Here is a 24,195-nt window from a genome sequence, read left to right as displayed (position 1 = left end):
TGAATTACATTTAAAAAATGCCAAGAATTCATGATGCTTTCAGGTTTTCTGTCAGGAAATGGGCAATACACATGTACATCAGCTTTACCATGCTAAGGTTCCTTTGCTGTTCTGTGGCAAACGGTTGTCTCATGTATACAAATTTAAAAGTGAGTTGGCAGCTTTTCTTGAAGAAGAAGAAAAGGCTTGTCTGGCAGAGCACTTCAGTAAAGACAAATGGTTTGCTCGTGTTGCATATCTGGCAGATACATTCAATCATCTGAATTATTTGAATTTGTCTTTAGTGATTGCAAATCACTCTGAGCAAACTGACAAAACTGCTGCATTAAAAAAAACTTTTGTGGAACAAACATGTTTCAAATGAAAGCATGGACATGTTTCGTAATGTGTCTCTAGTAGGGTGACCAGATGTCCTGATTTTATAGGGACAGTCTCGATTTTGGGGTCTTTCTTATATAGACTCCTATTACTCCCCATCCCCGTCCCGATTTTTCACATTTGCTGTCTGGTCACCCTAGTCTCTAGAAACAAAATAGTGGAAAGATTCCGCTAGCCAGGAAGCACTGAAGAAAACAATCCGTAATCATTTAACTAAATTGCACACAAGATGCTGCGATTACTTTCCAGATGAGCAACCCAAGGGTGAAGAATGGATACAGGATCCATTTGGACCTGTGTTGGAAAGCAGGAGTCTACCTATGGAGGAAGAATCTCAGCTGGTCAAGTTACCTTGCAATCACAGTCTACCAAGAAAAGATACTGAAATGAGCCTTCTCTGGTTTTGGTGCAGCGCCGCTGCTGGAGAATATCCTATTCTTGATTGCCAGGCTATTGGAGTCATTTTGCCATTCAGTACAACATACTTGTGCAAAACTGGATTCTCTGCCTTGACTCTACTGAAGAATAAAAGCAGGAACAGACTGGATGTTGTCCACGACTTTCGGATTGCTCTGACTGCAATTAGACCAAACTTTGATAAACTCATCAAAGAGAAGCAAGCTCAAGTTTCTCATGAAGTGGAACCTAGGATTTATTATACTGTTGTTAATATGTTCCTGTTGATGTTGATTTCTGCCTTTAACTTTCTGACTGTTGAGCTGCTTTAATTTATTGTAGTTAATAATTAATATTTATTATATGTAAGGGGTAATAAGTATTTGGGGACCAAAATACTGGTGTGTTTTCTACTTAAGCTATTTACTGGGTCGGGACTGGCCAGGACCCATTTGTAAACACTGATGCTCCAAAAAAGGTTGAGGACCACCGGTATAAGGCATAAATCCTGGACTTTTTCCTCCACAAGGACTGATAGGTCAAATATGGAGTGACTGTTCATTCCTCCAAGGAAATCCACACAACGCCTTCAAATGATGAGCCTGGGAGCTTAAATTCATAACTTTGCTAGATAATAAAAATCCTGGTCTTAATGAAGACACTGAATTTATGGTTTATTACAAAAATTTCTAACCCACTAATCCCCCCCCACACACACACACACACACACACTTATTTTTTTGTCCTATTACTGCAAAGGAGTTAACTGGCCACTACACCTGGAATGGTTTTCTACAATAGGTCTTAATTACTTACACTAAACAATTTCTTCCACCTTGTATTTAGCTGTGATGCTCTGAGTACCTTTCCGAGACCTGAAGAAGAGCTCTGTGTAGCTGAAAAGCTTGTCTCTCTCATCCAATAAAACAGGGGTGGCCAACCTGTGGATCCAGAGCCACCTGCGGCTCTTCAGAAGTTAAAATGCGGCTTCTTGTAAAGGCACTGACTCCGGGGCTGGAGCTACAGGTGCCAGAGTTCCAATGTGCTGGGGGGATGCTCACTGCTCAACCCCTGGCTCTGCCACAGGCCCTGCCCCCACTCCACCCCTGCCCTCCCCTGAGCCTGCCATGCCCTCACTCCTATCCCTTCTCTCCCCCCCTCCCCCCCCCGAGCCTCCTGCACATCACAAAACAGCTGATTGGGAGTTGTGGGGAGGGAGGAGGAGGCGCTGATCGGTGGGGCTGCTGGTGGGTGGGAGGCGCTGGGAGTGTGAGAGGGAGCTGATGGGGGGGCCTGCTGATGTATTACTGTGGCTCTTTGGCAATGTACATTGGTAAATTCCGGCTCCTTCTCAGGCTCAGGTTGGCCACCCCTGCAGTAAAAGATATTGTCATAACCTCAGGGCTTCCCCTGGGAAGGCAGATCAGCATTGTATGTGACTAGCCCTGTTGCAAATATCGCATAGCATTTTGGGGAAGGTCAAATGTGTGTGAGTGGATAGTGGAAGTTTTCTTTGCAGAATACGAGAAGCCAGGGGGGAGAGGAAGAAGAGCAGAGAACGGGTTAACTCTACACTTCAGCTAGCTCCATGTGAAGATAAGACGCTGGCCCCAGCCCAAGCTCATGGGCTCGACAAGAAATCAGCAGCTGCCCAGCCGTGAGAAGAGAAGAACTAAGTTGAGCAGAGCTGCAGAGATAGCAGCAAAAACAGTGAGAGCAAATAAGACAGCGACAGCAAAGGCCAAGAGAAGAAAAAACAAAGTCTCCAGAGCCGGAATGTTTTGGGAAACCGAGGAGGCCACAGCAAGCCGGTTTGGACTGGCCCAAAGAGCACAAGAAGCAGAGGTCCCTGAGTGGAATACCACCCACCCCCCACAAGGAGTCCAGGACTTAAAACCCTCCTGAGAGCTGGAGCAATTTGGAGATCAACAGCGGATCCTTGGATGACCTGGGCCCAGGACAGCACTCCCATCCACCTTCCCCCCCACACACCCTTTCTTCTGATGTTACACCCAGTCTTGGCCAGTCTGGGTCATGCGTGTGTGAGTATGAAAGTGGGTTAGGGCTTGGGGCATTAACGCTTTCTTTCTTCCCCTGAGTGACGTGGGAGCATTCCCAACACTCTCGGCTGTTGTTTTATTATTTCATTAATAAAACTTTAAAATTTAGACACTTGGTGTGCCTTGTCATCTCCTCCCCAAAAAAGATCCTGTGGCCCCAGCCTGATCAACTGTGGCCCCAGGCAGATTGGTAACAAAAATCTGTCACAATGTTACTTCACCCACCTTGTCTCTCTAATAAACTAAAAAAGATTTCACTGGAACTCTTCTGATGACCTGGGTAACTGATTGGTGGCTTCCCCCGTTGTGAATAACATGCACATCTCAAGCTCATGCCAATGAAACCTTCATCCCACGCCACACTGTCATGCCTTATTCTTCTGTATGCTACTATGTGATGTTACTGAAAGTTGTTCCAATGACTTCACGATATAAAAGAATGATGCCTTTGAGATATTTGTCCAAAATGAGCTACTATCCAAAGGAGGTCTGCTTATTTTCTTTACTCTTGCCGAAGTATGCAAGCGTTAGCAGCCTCATAAAGATGGACTTGTTGAAAGCATGTTTTCTCAGTTTCATACATCACATTTTTGAAGATGTGAAAAAGTTATATAATAAGTCTATTTAATTACTGCATGTATCTGTGTGGCATACTTGAGGAAAAGCATTTTCACACGTGGGTGTAGTTTTAACAAAGAAAATGGAGTTAAATTTATACACTAATAAGGTCACAGAGCAGCTTCAAACCCCTTCCCTAGAGATAGCATAGTCACAGTTTTGGATAGCACTTCACCGATGATCACAATGCTCTCGCTTTTTCACTTTAATACTAAAACTTGCAATTCTCTTTCCAAACATTAACTAATTGACTTCAAATGATAACTCAGGGTGCTTCCATTTTCCCTGTTTAAGGTCCATTCCTGCCCTCCATTGCATGTATGTTGGACTACATAGGCAGTTGTGATCCAATAAACCGAGCACCAAACTTGAGATTAGGAAGGCTGGGTTCTAGTTTGAACTCTGCCATTGATTAGCCGTGTGACTTGATTTATGACAAATATTCAAAAGTAGCCATTGCTTTGTGACGTCCTTCATTCTTGAGAGCTCAGCATCAGAAACAATGTGTTTCAGATTTTTCAGTTCAGCCAGCAAGCCAAAATATCAATTATTCACTCAGCTCTAATGGAGATAGTAGTACTTGCTCACCCAGCTTTTAAATTAGTTTGAGAGCTATCTAAAATGCTGCAGTATGTAAGTGCAAAGTATCATAATTGTTTTTTAGATGTGTGTCTCTTTCTGCCCATGCATTAGAGAGCTCATTTAAGCATTTCCTTAAGGAAAAAATCCCATTGCATTTAATAGACAAACTTTTTAATAGATTTTCTGAATCATTCTATAGACATTATTATTCTTGTTATAGAATTCCATAGGATGCTTTTAAAAATACATACAGAAAGGATATGGTATTTAATATGTAGAGTTTTTGGAGTAATTTCTACATAACCCTGTTGTGGTGGTGGTTTATTAATTTCAGACAGCAACATTAAGGGGCCCAAATTAGGGATGAGAGACACGTGCTAAGTACTGTACGAATAGACAGTCCCCGTTCCAGAGTTTACATGAGATGAGACAACAAATGGATGTAACAAACAGAAGAAACACAAAGAGACAAGGAGACAATTACAAAGAAAGTATGAAGCAGTGAACACAATACAGCAGCTGCCTAACCATTGTTGAGGGTTTTTTGTAGACAGTAAAGCCAAGGGAGTTGAAGGAGGACAATGAGGTGGCTGTGCAGATGTTTACAGGGACCTCTTTCCTTCCGTAGGAGATGGCAAAGGGATGGTATTTGTTGAAACATATGACAGATAGGCAATCAAGACTAGCATCGGTGTGAGCGGAAGTGGGAATTGACATCCCGATAGCGTATAAGAGACGATAAGTAGGGTTGGAATAGACCAGGAAGGATGTCAACCCTATTGCATTTTATAGGTCTCTTCCATTCAGCTTTGTTTTCCAACATACGGCTACATTGTACATTTGTCCCGCACAGCTGGATCAAGCTTTGGGCTGAGCATACTTTATCAGTTATACACTTTTTCCACTGCAATACATTGTTCACATTTTACATATGCATACAGTACCTCTGGTTTCCACAGGTGCATTCCTTTGTGGGGGTGAGTCTCTCTATAGGAGATTCCTCTGAAACCAATGGGAATTACTCAAATGGAACAGCAGAATTCAGTCTACTGCTATCATCAGCCCAATGATGTTAATGGGAGTTGAACTGAGGTACAATATTGCCCTAGAGCTGCTAACCTCTTGGAGAATTATTGTGTATCAATTTGGGATTAAAACCCTTAGAAAGAGACCTCACAAAGTGACCAGCTCACTTTTCAAGCTTGAAGTGTGAGAAATTTCAAAACCACACTTCTTGAGTTTTTTTATATAGATTGATACTATATATATATCTTATGTGCACCCTTACTCTTAGTCTCCCAGGTTTCCAGAGAAGAAATACATTGCCCGCCCCATTTTGAATGTTTATTTGGTCTTGTGTATTCATGTCATTTGTATAGTAGGGAAGTTGTTTCCTGTAATAGAGGGAATTTAATATGGTAGAAGATGGCTGCTTTGGGTAAATGGTACCAAGTGAATGCTGGAAATTGAGTCAACAGTGTGCCCTTGTTGCCAAGAAGGCCAATGGCATTTTGGGATTTATACGTAGGGGCATTGCCAGCAGATCGAGAGACGTGATCGTTCCCCTCTATTCGACATTGGTGAGGCCTCATCTGGAGTACTGTGTCCAGTTTGGGGCCCACACTACAAGACGGATGTGGAAAAATTGGAAAACGTCCAGTGGAGGGCAACAAAAATGATTAGGGGACTGGAACTCATGACTTATGAGGAGAGGCTGAGGGAACTGGGATTGTTTAGTCTGCGGAAGAGAAGAATGAGGGGGGATTTGATAGCTGCTTTCAACTACTGAAAGGGGGTTCCAAAGAGGATGGATCTAGACTGTTCTCAGTGGTAGCTGATGACAGAACAAGGAGCAATGGTCTCAAGTTGCAGTGGGGGAGGTTTAGGTTGGATATTAGGAAAAACTTTTTCACTAGGAGGGTGGTGAAACACTGGAATGCGTTACCTAGGGAGGTGGTGGAATCTCCTTCCTTAGATATTTTTAAGGTCAGGCTTGACAAAGCCCTGGCTGGGATGATTTAGTTGGGGATTGGCCCTGCTTTCAGCAGGGGGTTGGACTAGATGACCTCCTGAGGTCCCTTCCAACCCTGATATTCTATGATTCTATGAAATCAATGACAGAGCTATGTAGAAAAATTATAACAAATTTCACAAGAAAATGGTTTTTGAAAGCTTTCATGCTTGACAGTTTCTTCTAAACAAACTTTTCATCTTAAGGTCCCTATTTCCCAAAGCAGATAAGCAGCTATTCCTTGCTTAAAGCATAAGTGGTATTTTATGCAACTCTTAATTCTTTCCTGTATTTTGAACAGCGTCTGAGCAGTGAAGCAATGCAAGGATGCTGGCTTCGGTGTGTGCTCTGAGTCCCAGACGAAAAGACAGGATCTCCTGACTTTCTATTGCTGTGACTCTAGTGACTGGGCATTTCTTAAATTAAAGCACCGAGACTCAACAATGAAGATCAGAGAGTAGCTAATGAGCTTTATTGATCATGTCTGCAAGATCATTCATACTGCCCTCTCTAAACTCCCCAAATCCTATCTGAGCATGCATTGGACTCAGTATAAACACCAGGAACTATTCTTTGCAGATAGCCTCTTTGGTAGTTGGAAAGTCCAGCCAGGAACCTGGAACTCACACAGAACTAGGTGGTCTCATGGTTATCATAGTGACAGGGACTCAGGAGACCTGGACTTGATTACTAGCTGCACTTCTGACTTCCCCTTGACCTTGGGTAAATCATTTAAGGTTGTATTATGCACCCTAACTCACACATGTGATTCCACCAACTTGAGCAAGTGTTCACCACCTTTGAGCAAGGATTGCATGGTCTGTACTTCAATCTCTGTGCTTGAGTTCCCCATCTATAAAATGGGGTAATAATAATACTTCCCTACTTCACTCATGTGATGTGAAGTTAAATTGATAATTATCGTGGAAGTGTTCAGGCCTATGCTGACGAGGATTAAATATGTATAAAACACATGCAGCAACCTGTGGTAATTTACCTATCTTCTCCTAGTATAATAAGTTATTATTAGCATACTAAAAAACAATGAAAATGGTTATAAGATACTTCTGAAGCCAAAGTTCACAGGATGTGGGGGGGGAGGGTCATGGGAAAGAGAATCAGAGAAGTAATGGATTGGATTACTTTTTAAAAAATGAATAGTAGATGGGGAATCAAAAGCAAGAAAAGAACAACCACCAGATAAAAAGAAGGAGAGGAAAAGTCCTGAAGTGCAGCCACTATCCATACATCAACGATGAAAGTGCCAGCCTGGAACAGATTTTAAGTGAAGTCTCCTGAGTCCCATATAAAAGAGTGTTCTGTTATGCTGCAAAACCCTGTCACAGCAGGAAAAGCCCCCAGTGTATAATGTGCCCTTCACACACAGTGACAAACCACACAGCAAGGCATCCCAGGCTTAATTAAAACAGTAAATAGCTAAAAAACATAAGTGGAGGGTGCTTTTGCTACTTGCAGATAGTTATGAGGGAAGATGGAGAAAATCACCACTTACACCTGAGCGCAAAGTGAATGTCACTTGTTTTTCTCAGATGTGGTCAGGTGATGATGTAACACCTTAGCTCTGCTTGATACCTTGTGATGCCATTCAGAGCCATTTGTGCAGCAAGGGACAAACTCATCAAGTCACTGTGGTCAATATTCCCAACTAAGGTGCCAAATAAGTCTACATTTGGGCACCTACACATATAATGGCCTGAGTATCAGAGGGGCTGAGTGATCGGAGCTCTGGCCATTTTTCATTAGATGCCAAAAGTTGCAAAACATAAGTGGTCTGATGCAGGTCCTGCGGTAGTTTGTTTCAGTGCAGACAGTAGAACCCACACCTCCAAACGTCCATCCGTGTGCTTTAGCCACAAGATCATCCTCTTTCTTCTGGTGGCAGGTGGGAGGTTGGAACAAATAAAGATCATGGGTTTGTTTTGTCAGGTTGAGCATGCATGTGTCTTGCTCTGAATATTTTCATCCCCACTCCCTTTTAGGATGATAATGCTAGGCACAATGGCAGAAGTAGATGGCATATGTGCAGAGGCCAATGATGGCCAAAAGAAGAGGGTGGAAGGAGGCATATAGGGTTGCAGGGGTCTGCTCCATGCATAGAGTGTGAGTGAAAGGAGATACAGGACATGCCAAGAAGAGAGGGATGGATAGTTGCAAAGGAAACATGGGAAATACATTTAGGTCAAGAGTTTGCATGGACATTCCAGAAGGAAGGGATGCAGATAGCAGAAACAGAGGCCAGCCTCCCAAAAGGAGCAAGGTGAAGTTAGGGCCATTGTCTTCCATACTGGTCAGATGGCTATTAAACGGAACATACCCTTGCCACATCCTCCAGTGTGGGGCAGCTTCACACCATTCAATCTTCAAGGCTCTGCCTGAATGGTGCAACCAGTAACATCTTTTATTTTTAAAGCTTACTGTGAGAGACCCTCTCTAGAGCTAAATCAGGTTAACTTCTCCTTTACACTTGCAGAAAGAGATTTATAACCATCTCATGGGTGACAAAGAAATAAGTTTCTCCTTCACTATTTTTGCCTGCTCAATTAATTTGACAAAATCCTCCTAAGGCCACATTATTAAGATCAATACAACATTCAAAACAAGTAACTGCAAACTACCAAAGTGAATTAGAATTCATAACCCTAGAATGGATGCAATATCTGAAGCACAGGAACCGTTCCAAAGCAAGTCCTTTCCTAAAGTTCTTAGAAGACAACTACAAAGCCAAAGTAGGATCATATTTAATGCCTTCTCATAACTGCTACAGCCACAAAGTCGGAAAGTGTCCGTGGTACAATTGACTACAATTGCAGACAAGTTTTCAGTCCTATTGGGTTCCGGGCAGGCAAGTTTATAGCGGTAGGACTGTAGGAAGGAAAGTTTCCCTGGATACAGAGATCAAGCTACAAGAGATAGTCTGTAGAAAATCTTTTATGTAACAGCTCAATAAATATAGCTTTTCTGAAGCATTCATCATGATAGTATCAAAAGTTCAATTGCAAGAGGAAAGGTATTAAATGAAGAGCAATTGTGTTTTGGATATTATTTACATTTTATAACTCTGGGATGTAAAACAAACAAACAAAAGCATGTCCCACTCTAAACAAACTCCTAGACTGAAGGCTAAGGTATTTATTACCCAAGATCTGGTTATAGTAACTTAGTGCTGCTTTCAGATCTCACCATCGGTATGCCCACAACAAACATGTCCACCTAAGCAACTCATTTCATGCATTGAGGAAAAAATTCAGATTCTAAGAAACTGACATACTTTACTATACCAGTAACTTGACAATGTTCCCCATTAAACTCAGTAATAATAACCTTATCCTGAGAGCTAACCAACAGCTAGATCTTCAGCCTCAGAGAGAGGGTTTATCCCAGGATTTGGATGTTACCTTATAAACAAGAACCACCCTTAAGTTGTCAGCTAATTTACTTCTGAAGGTCCCTGGGTAGCAGTGATTATTTAGACACTAGAGCATCCTGTGCTAATAGGTATACTGTTTCCTTCACTCTGTAGCAGGAGGTGCTGGGGAAGGTCTCAGGCAGAAGCTCCACAATGAGGCAGACACAGAGGGAGTTAATATCAGTGAGGGATAATACTGTTTGTCTTGTGCTGTGTAACAGTGTGTGCTGAGTCAAGAACAAACTCAGCACCCAGCAGTATATATTAATTGGGACCTAGCTGGAAGACAGGTAGTTGACAGAGGGGGTCAATTAGCTGAGTAGAACTATAGCTGTAGGGCTCAGTGAAGGGGAAGCAATCTCAGCAGATGGGATTATATAAACTGACAGGAAGGAGCCTGAAGGAAGGCAGAGGATGAAATGCCTGCAGCTGGTATTGGGGAGCCCTTTCACCAGAGGCAAATATGGAAGCTGGCTGTAGAATGTAAGTACATGAAAATAACACTATAGGCTGTGGCCTGCTGAATGAATATAGGGTGACTAGATGTCCCAATTTTATAGGGACAGTCCTGATTTTTGAGCCTTTTTCTTATATAGGCTCCTATACCCCCTGTCCTGATTTTTCACATTTTCTGTCTGGTCACCCTAAATGAATATACTGAAATGTGGTGGTAAAGGAGACTTGGGGTGGGTGTGGTCTGTGATGAAGGCCTGAAAGGACTCTCACAGCTAGTAAAGTTTCTTGGTTGGGGTAGAAGGAAACAGATCTCTCTGTGCTTCTTTTGCACCAGTATCCTGCATCTATCTTGGATCAAATAAACCCTATGGCCAGAAGCTCCAGAGATGAAACAGCTCTCTACTCCCATCTAGAGGTGACAAAAAGAAAACCTATGCCAGAGCTGTATTTGCCCAGGCTACCTACCCACCATTCCTTTAGTGACCTTTGGGAGTCACCATGCTGGTTCTGACTATAGATTTTGGGAGGTAGTAGGTGTGGTGGAGAAGCCTTTTCCAAACATTTGGGTCTTTGCTCAAGCATCTAACATGTTTTTGGCTCCCGTCCTGTGAGGCATTAATAGGGAGAGACCACACAGACTAAGAACTTTGCAGCAAGAGGCAATGCAGAGGATAGCTGCAGAGCTCAGTGGACTCTAATGGGACCCTGCCTACCCAGCACTTTAAATCTAAATAACTAAGTTGGGATGGGTGATAGGGCCAAGCACCTCCCTTGGGAATGGAGATAGGCCTACAAAGAGGCACTTGGTTTACTGCTGGCTGATCGATGAGTGGGTTAGGTGATGTGACAAAGGGGCATTCCCACCAGTTGGTGGGAAGGGACTTGGATGGACCATTGATCCCCAAAGTTACTGGGGTGCAGGGGTTATTTTACTCTTTGTGTGTGTGTGTGTATATATATATATGCATGCACACTGTTTTTTGTGTTTTGGTTTTTTTTTCCCCCCAAGATTATGACTCTTCCCCTTCCCCTAACAAAGATCTCCCTGCTCATGTATGGTCTGAGTGCTGGGCTGGGGAGGGGGGGTGTGAAGAGTTCTACCTGTAAATGGCACCTCAAGAAGCTATGTTTAATTTTCCAGTGTTTCTGGATGGGGCGAACGTCAGTTTAGTTATTTGTCCCAACGGATCCTAGACAGGGGATGGCAGTTCCCTTGGAGGGATGGTGGGGGAGTGAAGAGAGAAACTCCAGGCTGAGGAGTGTCCCAGGGGTTCCTAGCTGCTCCTGGGCTTGCTCCAGCCCCTGGGGTCCCACACCCTGTTCCCCCAACCTGATCCTAGGCTCTATAGTGGCTGCTCCAGCCCTTCTTGGCCCTGCTCTTGCCTCTGCTCTACCAGGGTTTGTGTGGGCACTCAGGTGCACACCCTGGCTTTGGTGCCCCAAACCTAGATATACTGAACCTGGCCCTCTGTGCTGTCTTGAGGGTTATGTCAGCATGAAATGTTTTCAGCTAAGCTGTAAGATTGGACTGGATTTCATGACTCCAAAATCACTAGTATGCCCAAGTATGTTTAATTTTCAGCATCAGTTTCTTGGCTTCCCCCAGCGCACTCCTTTACCTGCACTCCTCCCAGGCAACAGTATTCCAGGCTCCGTTCTCCCAGGGGTGGGGTCACTGTTTGTGTGATGTGGGGCACAGCATTTGGCCACAATCCCATGGTCCCAGCTTCCCACCCAGTGCAAGTCTAGAAGGAGAGAGCAGGCTGCCAGGGGGAACTGATCCCTGCACTGCTGCAGAGCCTGGCACAAGGACCAAGAACAAGTGTTTGTGTCACCTCTGTCCTGGGGTTGGCAGGCTTGGACTGAACTCCTGGAGCAACTTAGAGCAGCCTGTGGGGTGTCCTAACTTGTGTCCCCTACTGCCTTAACCCAGCTCTTGTGGCAGCAGGGAATTGCCAAGGCAAGACCCAAGACTGCCCTGATATGTCATCTCATCATTGACATGTCCCCTTTGTGCTGGCCTGACCCAGAATACACTTAGCCCTGGGGGTTCCTGTAGCCACTGTAGAGCTAGAAGAGCTCTGCACTTGTCAGAGTGCCTGCTAGGCCAAGACAGTTCCCTGTGAGGGTAGAGCAGACACCTTTTCTAGATGGCTGGATCACAGAGGGGAAATCCCTTCTTTAGAGAGCCTTCCACATGACAGGGTGGAGCACCAGCTCCTTGGCACCTAGACCCACCTATGGTCTAATCTTTTGCTTGCAATAATATGATTTTTTTCCAAATCAGCTCTTGGAGTACTGCTGGGTAATGACTACTCTGTGAACAGCTAGGAAGCCATGTGTGATTTGCCTTACTAGCACATTTCAAAGTCCTTCATCTAGCCAGAAAGTACAGGAGGGGGAAAAATTACTCCCCTGTGCTAGGTGCAAGAATTGTAGAACCATAGCTGTCAAAAATGCAAAAGGTATTGTGAGGTACCATCAAAATAAACACAGGGTCAGAGCTCCTGTGCTAAAACTGGAAAACAAAATGCTCGTTAGAAAGACATACACACATCCTGTCAAATCCTTGAACAAGCTAAAATGTGCCAACATCTGCAGCTGTAAAGAGAGTGCATTATAAAGTGAGACTGTAGGGAACTAATAGGAGAAATGAGCATGCAATTGGGACTTGAACTGCTGAGTCATAATCTTGTTTCAGCTGCTGAGTAGCCTTAGGAAATCAGTTTGCTTCTCAGATCTTGTTATCTGAAAATGGGGATATAGTATTTACCTACAGACCTACCTTGCAGGAATGTGGTAAGAATTAGTTAAGGCTTTGAAAATGTAAATTGCTAAGTACATAAATGAACTGGCAAATGTCTGTGTTCCACTGCTCCCTGCTAGATAGAACTGCAGAGCATTTCTGAATCCCACAGGCCTTTTAAAACTGGTGGAGAGTCTCCGTTAGCTCAGGTTTTTGGGGCCTCTACTTTGATGCAGGAGAATGCAAATTCTGCTCCTACTTCTGTCACAAAGCTCTGAGTGTCTGAGGTGTGTGGCAATGTGATAATCATGAAGTCCTGGGTGGCTGCAGATTTGTGACGTTTATTATAATTTACATGTGACTGTTACCCACAAGGTGGGTGACCAACTTCTGCGACCAACAGTGGTGTTCAGTGGGTGGCCATTGGGTGGCTTAGGTTGTTCACAAGATCCAATTTGACACTTATTGGAGGTGTCGGCAGACACACCAGAAATGGACTGTTAATCTAAACTGAACTACTCCTCTAACTCCTAAAGGTGGGGCCTCCAGATTAGGATTGAAGCACGGTGATGAGAGAGTACAGAGTACTATACCTGCACTATTGCTACCAGTGCTATGAGTAAATGGAGAACTTCATTTCCTACCACTGCTAATTAACCTCTCATGAACTGTACATTCCTCTGGAAAAATACCTTTTTAAATGTGCAATTGTTTTGCAAAGCTGCTTTCCAATAGGCTCAAAATGAACCTAAAACACATATTGCACATAGTTTGAGACACTCCCGTCAGGAGACAGGGAGAATACATCATAGCTTTCTCTAGCATCTTTCATCCTCCAGGTATCTGAAATCACTTTAGAAAGTAATGAGTTCGACACTAGTAATTTAAAAAGTACCCAGATAGCTGACACAGAAATTCATGTAATAATAGAGTGCTTGACTGGAAACATTTTACAAACCGGTGGAGTGGGGGAGATTTTAGCTCCCAGCCATCCTCCTGTTCCGGAAATGAAACCTGGCTGCTTTCCTCTCTAGAGATAACTTACATGTTCAGGGCCAGCATGGCAAAGAGGCTAGAAGCCGCCTTCTTACTTTAAGTAAGAACTGTGATTCTTCTTCACAGCCCTGATTCGGCAGCCGACGTCAAAGGAACCCAAGCAGGTGCTCAAATGCTCTGCTGGGTTATGACCTACGTGCATAGTTTCCCTCAGATCCAGGGGCGTGAGGCCCCTCACCTGCAGGCTCCCTGGGGCAGTGCAGCATTGGAACTAGGTCCTGCCGCTCAGGAGTTGATCAGTCCCTGACCGAGTCGCAGTCAGCAGGGTTTGTTAAGCACATCTTGTAGTTGCAGTACCACTAGTTTCAAAACACTGCAGCAAGACCTACTACGGCTAGGGCCTCTGATGCCCCTTTAGAGGCTGTTCATCATCATGCAGTTCCCTTTCCAGTGACAGAGTGCAGATGTGAAGTATTTTTCTTTTATTGCCCTCTTTTCGTCACGTGTTAGCTTTCCCTGTTAGCTCTGAATGAGCTTTTTCATATTGAGTCAAGAAGGATAAATCATTCCAGTGGAGAGAAGAGCCACTCTGCAGTTATTCTTTCCCTTCCCCCTCCTTCCCATCTTTAACAAATGTTTCATTTGTTCATCAAATTAAGCCCACTGAATCTTTGTTAGCAGCAGGTGCAATAGTTCAACCATATGCTAACAGCCGATAACTCCCATTATGCCTCACACATGGGACAGAAAATATTAATTTTACAATTGCAGGCAAAGAGGAACTAATTGGAATTAAAGCAGAGGGAGAAGGCAGCCAGCTTTTACAGTATCTTAGGTATCAAAATGGGGGGGGGGGAGAGACAATAGGATCCGGATATAATAAAAAAGTGGGGCTGGAAGGGACGTCAAGCAGTCACCTAGTCCATCCCAGTGCTCTGAGGCAGGATTAAGTATAGCTGTATAAATAGGATATAGTCTTTCATTGGGATAATCCATGTGGATTATCCCAACTTTTTTTTTAGGATTTTTGTAATTAGTAGTGGGTGCTAAGCTAGGTAGGAAGGTAGGGTTTCTGGCCATTAAGAGTAGAGCAAGTCCTGACTCAACATACTTGATCCTGTTTAATTCCTCCCCTCCTCCAGTTGGTGTTTCTGCCAGCTGGTTCATGATACTGATCCCTTCAGACCAAGAATGGTGGTGAATACTTGCCTTCCTGTACTGAGGGAGTATACTCATTCCGAGTGTTCACCTACTGTAGAACACATGGACCTGCACACAGGAGTAAAGTTCATCCCATCGTTTTGGTACCATCTTCATGGTTCCAGAGATCATCAGTTCAAATTCTACACCTGGACCCAGAAATGTATCCATGGGTGGCATTGCCATGTTGAATTGCTAACGGTAACTTCCCTTAAAATGAGAGATTAAACCTCTCACCCCATCCTCAGGCAACTCCACTGGTTCACTATGCATTTCATGATCCAGTTTAACATTGCTCCTTTATTTCCAATACTCTCCATGGACTTTGTTTATAAAATGCACCAATAACCAGCCTGATCCAACCTCTCTCATGGCCCTTGCCACTCTCGCTCTACTCCCTCACCTCACCAAAGCCTAGCCCGCTATATGTCCTATCACACAAACTAGCCACTTTTGCTTATGCTTATATTTCTCTGCTTCATTGACTTTCCATCTCATCTTCAGCAGAAGAGTATCTTTCACCACCTTGCCTATACCTCTTAATTTCATTTACATTCTGCTAGTATCCATTATTTAACATTGTGAAATACAGAATTAAATATAACAATACAATTTGTATGAAGGAGATTATTCAGAGACACTTGTTGGGGGAGGCAGTGTTGCCTCGTGGATAGAGCACAGCACTGGGACTCAGGAGATCAGGATTCCTTTCCCAGCTCTGCCACTGGCCTGCTGGATGAGTTGGCTTACCTCTGCCTCAGTTTCCCTATCTGTAAAGTGGGGATAGTGATGCTGACCTCCTTTATAAAGTGCTTTGAGATCTTCCAATGAAGAGTGCTGTACAATAACTAGGTATCATATAAATCCATGTCTTTTGTTGGACCATTTTTGGAAGAGCATAGGGGTTAATGCCATTGTCCTGCTCAACATTCCTTCTTTCAGTAACAACTCAGTTTTAATACCTTAGGTCCAAATTCAGAACTGTTACATAGGAGTAAATCTGGAGTCACTCCATTAAACTGAATAGTGTTAAAATCCAGATTTTTTTTTTTCCCTTGTGTAACTGAGATCAAAATCTGACATTGTGAACTATTCTGCTTGCATGGGGTCTGATCCTGCAAAGACAACAGAAGCTGAGAGCATTCGACACCTCATACTATTGGGCTTATAATAGCTGTTGCATTTGCTTGGAGGGTGTCCCGTTTTACTAACCCTGTCCTAAATCCTTAAGCCAGCCCTCTGCACAGGGACCAGAATTTATTTTTTTGGCATGTGTGCAGACTTGTCACACCTTCATTACAGGCAGGAGTGCTGATAAGAGTTCTCTATTTACTGCCCCCAGCCACTTGACCTGGGTCAGGGTTACAAAAGGTTGGCACCCCTCTCACATGACAGAGATCAGTATCCACTCACTCCAGTGGCTGCTGTCAGGTTAGGCAGCCAGTGTGCTGAGGCCACAGCCTATCCTGCAGGCCCAATGTTGTCTCCCTGCTTCCTTGTGCTCCCCGTACATATGCCTGTATCTATCAGTTGTCTTTTGCCTGATGCTTAGATTGTAATCTCACTGGGGCAGGGACTATCATTTTGTTTGGTGTTTTGTATTTGTACAGTTCCTAGCACAACAGGGTCCTGGTCCAGGAACAGGGCTCCCAGGTGCTACTGTAATATATTAAAAAAAAAAAAAAAGTGGAAGCTGCCCAGCCTTCAGTTGCCCTACATGATTCAGCCTTGCCGTACAGATGTCTGGATTGGATTGTAACCCCATTACCAAATCATGCAACAGCCTTGCCGTCTCCTGGGAATGCTGACAGAAGGGCTGTTAAAGGGAACTCAAACCTGTATGCCAGTGGTGGGGTGTATAACCCCTGTAATGGCTGCTACTATGTGGTTAAATGGGCAGAAAAGTTATTTCCCTAGCTGGGAGACGCAGTGCTGCTCCTAGAAAGAGAGCTTCCAGAGAGGAGACCTCCAGAGGTGAGGAGGAGGTCCGAGGGGGGAGACCTCCCCCCAAAGCTGGAAGAGGCTCACTCTGAAAGTGGCTGCATGCTGCCACCAAACCTGAGGGGGTTCAGTGTCAGGCTGAAGGCAGGAAGTGGGCCAGGAAAACAGCAGTGAGTCTATGGAAGCAGACTCTAGCTGTTTAATTACAGGGCCCCTGGGCTGGACCCCAGAGGAGAGGGATAGTCTAATTCCCTGCAGGGAAGCAAAAACACATGACTCTGATGGGGAAGAGAACTACTGAGCCCAGCTTGAGGGTGAAGGCCTGGGACAGTCATTAGATTTCTGCTTTATTGGACTCTTACCCTGGAAGCAGAGGGACCATAAGCAATTGGGCCAGAGGGCTGAGTCATGAAAAGACTTGGTGTGACCATTAACAGGGAGGGCCAAATCCAAAGAAGTTACACCATGCTTGGCCAGGAGGGGGCATGCTGGCCAATGAGTGACCCCTCTAACAGTGCCACACTAGCTTAATGCACAATTAGTTTTTAAACTGCACTTTTAAAAGGAAAGGGCATTACTGATGCTCAAAGGTCAGCCTGTATGTAACTACCCCGCTGGGGGTGGGGGTGGGCGGGGGGGAAATGCTCAGTTAATTCTTGAGGAAAAATATTACACTTACGTTGCCAAGGCCAATTTTTGGTATTATCTGTGAAGTACATGTCACCCACGCAAGTTAAACAAGCTTAAGGAGCCAAAGTAACTGATATGAGGAAGGCAAATCACACCCAGTCAGAGGATAGTGAGCAAATTCTTGGGACTCCTATAGTGGGTTGTTTGTTTTTAATTGAGGTTAAAAGGAGCGACTGCCAGTCTCCCATGGGAGCCCAGCAAGCACAGAGCAGAAGCCTCAAAACAGAACATGACTAATGTGGAACAAGGACCCTATAGTCTCACCTCATGTGAGGAGCCCCTCTGAACTCAATGGGCTACTCATGTCAGAGCTACAGGTTTGGGCTCTCGCTCTGCAAATGTACAGCTTGCTCTGAGTCAAAGTTGCTGATGTCTTGACAAAGATGCAGGCAAGAGAGTTATTAGGTTTGTTAGAGCCAATAATGTGCTAGATACTCTCCAAAGAGAAAAGAAGACCCAGTCCCCCTCACCAACACCCTGAGGAGATCAGAGCCTAAAGCCAGTCTAACTCTTGACACTAATTGCTCAGAGTTCTAGTTTGCATTCACCATCTCCCACTCTCTTATGCGCACAGAGAATGGCAACATGAAGAGCTGTCTATGCTGGGGGTTAGGTTGGCATAGCTATGACTCTCAGAGATGTGGCTTTTTCACATCTCTGGCAGACAGACGTAGCTCTGCCGATGTAAAATGGCAGCGTAGACCAGCCTGTAGATGTGTGAGCAGGCATGCGGAGGCTTGAGAGAGACTTACCAGCGCAGGACTAGGCCACATAGGTCAGTATTGAACAAATGACCTAGGACACAGTGATAATCTCATGTATCGATACCACCTGTTACTGACCCCATTCCGCTAAGTCATACAAAAGGCCCTGAAAGGTGCTCTTTACTTAGGCCAGGTCTACACTAGGAAACTAGGTCCTTATAACTACAGTATGTCACTCAGGTGTGTGAGAAATCCACACCCTTGAGCAACACAGCTGAACTGACCTAACTCAGTGTAGACAGCGCTAGGTCAAGGGGAGAATTGCCCAGTCGACCTAGCTACTGCCTCTTGGGGAGGTGGATTACCTACACTGATGGGAGGAAGTATCTTCACTGAACGCTGTGGTGCTTAAGTATAGACAAGCCCTTATTTTAAACATTGCAGACTCTGTCAGCCAAAGACTGCTAAACTGGGTCTACAAAAAAAGAGCCAAGTGTCCCTGTTCTTAAGAATGGCCACATTGGTCTACCCAATGTACCCATCTAGCCCAGTATTCTGTTCATTCCCTTTGAAACATCTGGCACAGGTCACTGTTGGAAAACAGAATAGACAATCATCAAGTGATCCATCCCCTGTTGTCCACTCCCAGCTTCTGGCAGCTAGGGACACCCAGAGCATGGGGTTGCATCCCTGATCACCTTGGCTAACACTGAACCATCTCTTTCACCCAAATTCCAGCTTGCATGCACAAGTGAGGATTTTGTGTGACCAAATGGGAGCAAACAGACGTGATTGGTTTTTTGTTGTTTGTTTTTTTTCCAGGAGAAGGCTCCTCAGAAAATGTGCTCCTTAGTCTCTGACCTTCCTGCAGCAAGTAGATGTGAGGTTCTCCGTATTCTAATGTATTTTCTTCCTCCCACATGCTTAGGAAAGAATAAGGTGATGTTCCTTTTCTGACATAATCATATTATGTTTCTAGTTATAGTCTGTAAAACATAATAAACCAATCCAATTTATAAACCAATACCATTTGCCCAGCATTCTTCGTCCAGAGATTGGAAACAGATTTACAAAGATGGATAAGCAGGGATGTCTCTGTTCTCCCAATGGAGAAAATGAGGCACAGAGAGTTAAATGACTTGCTAACTTTGTACTGCAAGTCAGTGGCCAAGCCAGCAGTTGAACCCAAATCTGCCCCTGCTATTAGGTGCTCAAAGGATCTTGGATCTTATGTTTAAAGAACATGCATCATTATCATAATTATATTAAACGCAGGAGATACTTAATCGGGATCCAATTAGCCTAATAGCAAACTGCAATACTGCTGCCTAACTGGGATGGTAGTAACTAAAATTTCACTTAATATGGATGCATTTAGGTAATATTAAAGGGAATTCACCTATATATTATGTGCAACACTCTGAGTTCCCACATGTTAACACAGAAGCTGCAAAGTAAAGATCAAAAGAAATACTGATTAAATGTAGTCAGTGGCATTGGTTTTTGTATGTAAATTCTACACAGTATTTCATATTAGCTATTAGGGTTTTTTTTTTGAAATGCCTCCTTTTCTGGCAAGCTGATTGGCTGTCCACTCGGATGTTCTAAATAAGGATTCTGCCATAGTCCAATAGTTAATGGAGTGACTGTTGCTATATATCATTTGAAGAGATCACAACACCATCATGTACTAGGTGAGGAGTCAGATGAAAGAGGCAGAGGCACCCTGGGAAGCATCAGCTGGAGCATGCAGCACAGGGCCTTCCATTGTTGTGATGGCAGGTGGATCAGGCTGGAGGTGGCTGAGTGGATTCTCTACTATGGGGGATGCTGCCATAAAGTAGCATTGAGCTTGTGAAATAAAAACATCAGTGGGAGTCTCAGGCATAGGTGTAGATTCAGGTTAGTGTTGTTAGCGAGTTAAACGTGGCCAGAGACTGCAATGTTTAGTGATGATGATGATGCCATGAGTTATCGGAATTACTGAGCTAAAGAAATCCCACACAACTGTCCCCATTAAATCACTACTAGCAGCACTGGGCTTGGGTCTTCAGGGTTAACACCGCTAGATCTGCTAGAGACAAAGGAAAGGAGGCCATAACTGAAAAGGCTAAAATTCACCAGGAAACGAAACCTTTGTTTTCTTGCTTTGCTGTGCCTGCATGAACCGAGATACTCTCGCTGGTTAGCCAGCGAGGGTAACATGTCCCTCTAACTTGCGATATGGACTTACTAAAGAGCAGATTACTACATAACTCCCAGCACTGCTGCACTAGAGTCTCATGGAATGGTCAGGCTTCCTCTGACACCAAAGATGCTGTCAGTGCAGAAGCCTGAAAGCACATGGATGATACAAACAAAGGAAACCTGTTTCTAATGCACCTGAAAAGTTAGTGTTTCTCAGAGGATCATCCCCACTGTGCAACCTTGCATTTAAAGGGAATTGTTGCAATCAGTAACGTGCTTTTTATTTTTAAACCATTGGTGCTGACACTGCAATAAAAGCTGGTCATATCTCTAACTGATGTAGCCAAAGCCCCCCCAAAAGATTTTATTAAATGTCTGTTTTGATAGTTCATCTTTGGCTTAGGGCTTTATCATTATTAATTTGTATTATTTGTGGCACCTACACGCCCTAGTCATGGACCAGGATCCCATTGCGCTAGGTGCTGTACAAACAGAACAAAAAAAAGTCCTTGCCTCAAAGAGCCTACAATCCTAACCAGTCACCAAAAGGGAGTCAGACAGCTTTAAAATGAAGATGGGTTCTGGACAGGTCACATGACTAGTTAGATGCCCAGCCTTTCACCTCCACAGCACCACCTCAGATTGGTAGTGACTGGAAGTTGACACGCATTGAGCATTTGGCTAAGACTTTGGTGGCCTCAGACCAATTCTCAGACAGGTAGCCACAGTCTCAGAAGTGGCAAATTACTGGCCCTTCCATGGGTTTGGGGGGATAGTGTTTGGAAACTTGTATTGCTGTTCTGTGCCTAAATGAAGGAATTCATTCTACACAGGTGTCAGTCTTACACCTGTCACTGGCATGCAATTCAGTAAAAAGAGCTTATATAAAGGGCACCAAAACATGTCATAATATTAACTACTCTTTCAAGAAGAGTATCTTTCAAGAAAAGCCCAGTCTTACAAGTTGGAGAGTGACTTAGGATCAGTCATTCTCAAAGCTTCAGCTGAGCTTGTAAAAGGTTCTTAGGATCATAGCAGTTAAAGATAAGAAATATTCAATTACATCAAGTCCCTCCCCTAGCAAGGGGAGAATATAGTCCCCAGGAATTGATAATGTCACTAAAAGACAGAATATCCAGGATCCCAGACTGAATAAAGGATATTTCTCTGGGGTCCTTAATGCTTTTTCTTTTTCTCATTCTCATTGGATACTTTTATAAGCTATGAAAAGAGAATGGGAATTTCTAGGCCTTTCTGTAAATGAAAGGTTGGAGCACCTTGCTCCTGTAAAATTAAAATCTACCACTTGGGAAACCCAATTACAGCTGTGTAAACTACCAGGATCTCCTTTATGGCAGAGTTTTGTTGTATAAACAGTATTATAGTTCTAATATTTCCTGCTTTTATCATGGAGGCGGGAAATAGCCTTTGGCCTTAACTAAACAGAGGGATTTGGCCGTGGTATAACTCCATCACTGTAGTTTCAAACAAGGGTAAGCCATCTTGGTGCAAGATCCATGTTACACTGCCCCAGAATATCTATCCTGGGGTATTGCAATGAGTGTAGAGCCACACCAGAGCAAACAAAGCCCTGTGTAGACACAGCTTTTGTGAGAGGGTGAAGGATTATTAAAGACAAGAAGATGTTGCTCCAAGAGGTTTTAGCATCTTACAAAGGCTGTACATTGTTTTCTGCTCTCCTGATCAGTTTTTGGCAAATGGAAGAACTACAAAATAAAGCCAGCTGCTGTGAAGGGTGGTCTGGAATACTCGGGAGAATACTTAAAAAGAGAACAACAAAAGGTAAGCCCTGTGAGACTCAAAGGTACAGAAATCAATTCTGCCTTTAAATGGTAGGTGGGTTTGGTTTGGTTTTTAATTCAGGGAGGTAAAATGTCATGCTACCAACCTGACATTGGTCTCTTCTGACCACATTGGGAAGAAGTGGCAATACTGGTGGATCCCATCAGTCTGAAGTAAGATCAAAGCTGTGTAGAGAGAGGTACTGTAAAATGTTGGGTACCAGATCTAAAGGAGCCATGCATACTTACACCAGCTGAGTATCTGGCCCATTTCATACACACCCTTAATGTCTTACATAATCAAAGAACAGTTTCCCCAGATGTTTTAATGGAGTGCTTGTCGGTTCATTTTTAGGCCCTGTCCACAATGGAAGCAGAACCCCCAGTTTGGGGAATATACCTCTGGTCTGGACCCAGCGTACAGTGCGCTCTGGAGGGCTGGTTGGTGGTTTTTAATAACCATCCTGTAAGATTAAGTCTGATAGCAACACACCCCTAACTAACAAGACAAGTACAGTTGTTCTGCAAGCCATATTCCAGCTATGGATGGATGAGCCTAAACCAAAGCCCTAAGTGGTGATTTGAATGAGAGTTCACAGCACCAACCCATCTCTATAATGGGCCAAATCAAGCACCCTGGAATATGGGAAACTTCAGATTTGGATCCAGATTTCTATCCCCCATTTTTAAGTGTTTAGATATAGAGTTTTGGAGTAGGCCCATCATAGAGATATGGTATAAATGGAGTCACTCCAATGAAGGCACAGCAGCTACACTGATGTAAGACCAATTTAAGAATAGAAATAGGCCCAGAAAGTTCACATCTGGGTTTCTTGATCCATAGCTCAGACCTGAGCTTTATGGGTGGGTGCCATCTCTACTTACAACAGCAGTGTCTAGCTGTAACTGTATTAGAACAGTTTCAAGCAAGGTTACCAGCGCTTTGGTGTGGACATTACATTTAATAATAGCTATTGTCTGCTTTTTAGAAATTGTTTTCCTCTTAGAAGATAAATGAATCGATAACTGCATAAAACTCACTCCCATTTCTCGTTTGTATTGGTGGTTGGCTGTTTTTAGAGAATGAAGACTCTCTCCCATGCAAAAAATGTAATTGTATAAGGAAGATTTGTTTCAACACAGATATGCAGGAGCCATTCCAAAGAGACTTTTTTTTTATAGATCACAATGCAACTATAGTAATCATGCAGGGAAGTTAATGGCACCCAGCTGAATTCTGCAAAGACATTACAAAGAAGAGTCCAATAACCTGAGTGACAAATTAATCTTACAGTAGAATTATTTAAGTCTTCTAATCTGTTGAGAGAGGATTTACTGGCGCAATACTACACAAAGCTGTGGTACTTAAATGCACTTATAATTTGTTAGTATATCTGCTTTAGAAAATGTTCATCACCAAAATTTGTATGACTGTTTGGGTTTTTTCCCCATATGAAGTTTTATGGGTAGAAATAATTATTCTCACTCTCACTAGTTAACCCCCATTGCCCCACACACTCACTCTCACTCACTCTGCAACAAAGCCCTTCTCTAAAGGTAAGCATCCAACATAAATTCCCACTCTTGGGTCACAGTTTCCAGCAAATGTTGTAGGAGCACTTTACAACAACTTGACTTATGAACCCCAGGGGAGAAGAGCATAACTGGGGGTCAATCAATTCTGACGCCTGGAGCTGGCAACAAAAATTTCCCCTGAATGCAAAACTCCAGGTCCAGCATAAAATATACTTGTGCAAAGATTCATGAATAAAAACATGTCTGGTTTATAAACGTTAAAGGTCAAAGCCTTATTTTTTTCTTCCTCCCATTTATTGCAAAACTGGAACATCATTACTCACAAAGGGAGTTAAAAAAGAGGCAATTACATTTTTATCTTAACTCTGTACGAAGTCAATTAATATATTGTGTCAGTTTCAAGAAATATTCAAACAGTTTATTTAGCTGCAGTTTTTGCCTGAAAAGCTGATAACTAACATGAGC

The 24,195-nt window shown here is 43.5% G+C and overlaps 1 long non-coding RNA gene across 2 annotated transcripts in view; it reads left to right on the top strand.

Annotated features, from left to right (window-relative positions):
* Window positions 1-2,117: 2,117 nt before the first annotated feature.
* Window positions 2,118-24,195, top strand: part of LOC125637188 (uncharacterized) — a 60,223-nt gene continuing 38,145 nt past the window's right edge. The window contains exons 1-4 of one of the 2 annotated variants that reach the window (XR_007356852.2): window positions 2,118-2,816; window positions 19,028-19,144; window positions 22,101-22,195; window positions 22,550-23,970. This is a non-coding gene — a long non-coding RNA (uncharacterized LOC125637188). Of the gene's footprint in view, window positions 2,817-19,027; window positions 19,145-22,100; window positions 22,196-22,549; window positions 23,971-24,195 lie in introns of those variants that run through there. The other variant, XR_007356853.2, reaches the window with a different exon arrangement.

Source organism: Caretta caretta, chromosome 5 (assembly GCF_965140235.1).
Source record: "Caretta caretta isolate rCarCar2 chromosome 5, rCarCar1.hap1, whole genome shotgun sequence".
NCBI classification, from domain to species: domain Eukaryota; kingdom Metazoa; phylum Chordata; order Testudines; family Cheloniidae; genus Caretta; species Caretta caretta.
Note: the sequence above shows the minus strand (reverse complement) of the source record. Positions and strands in the feature narration are given on the sequence as shown.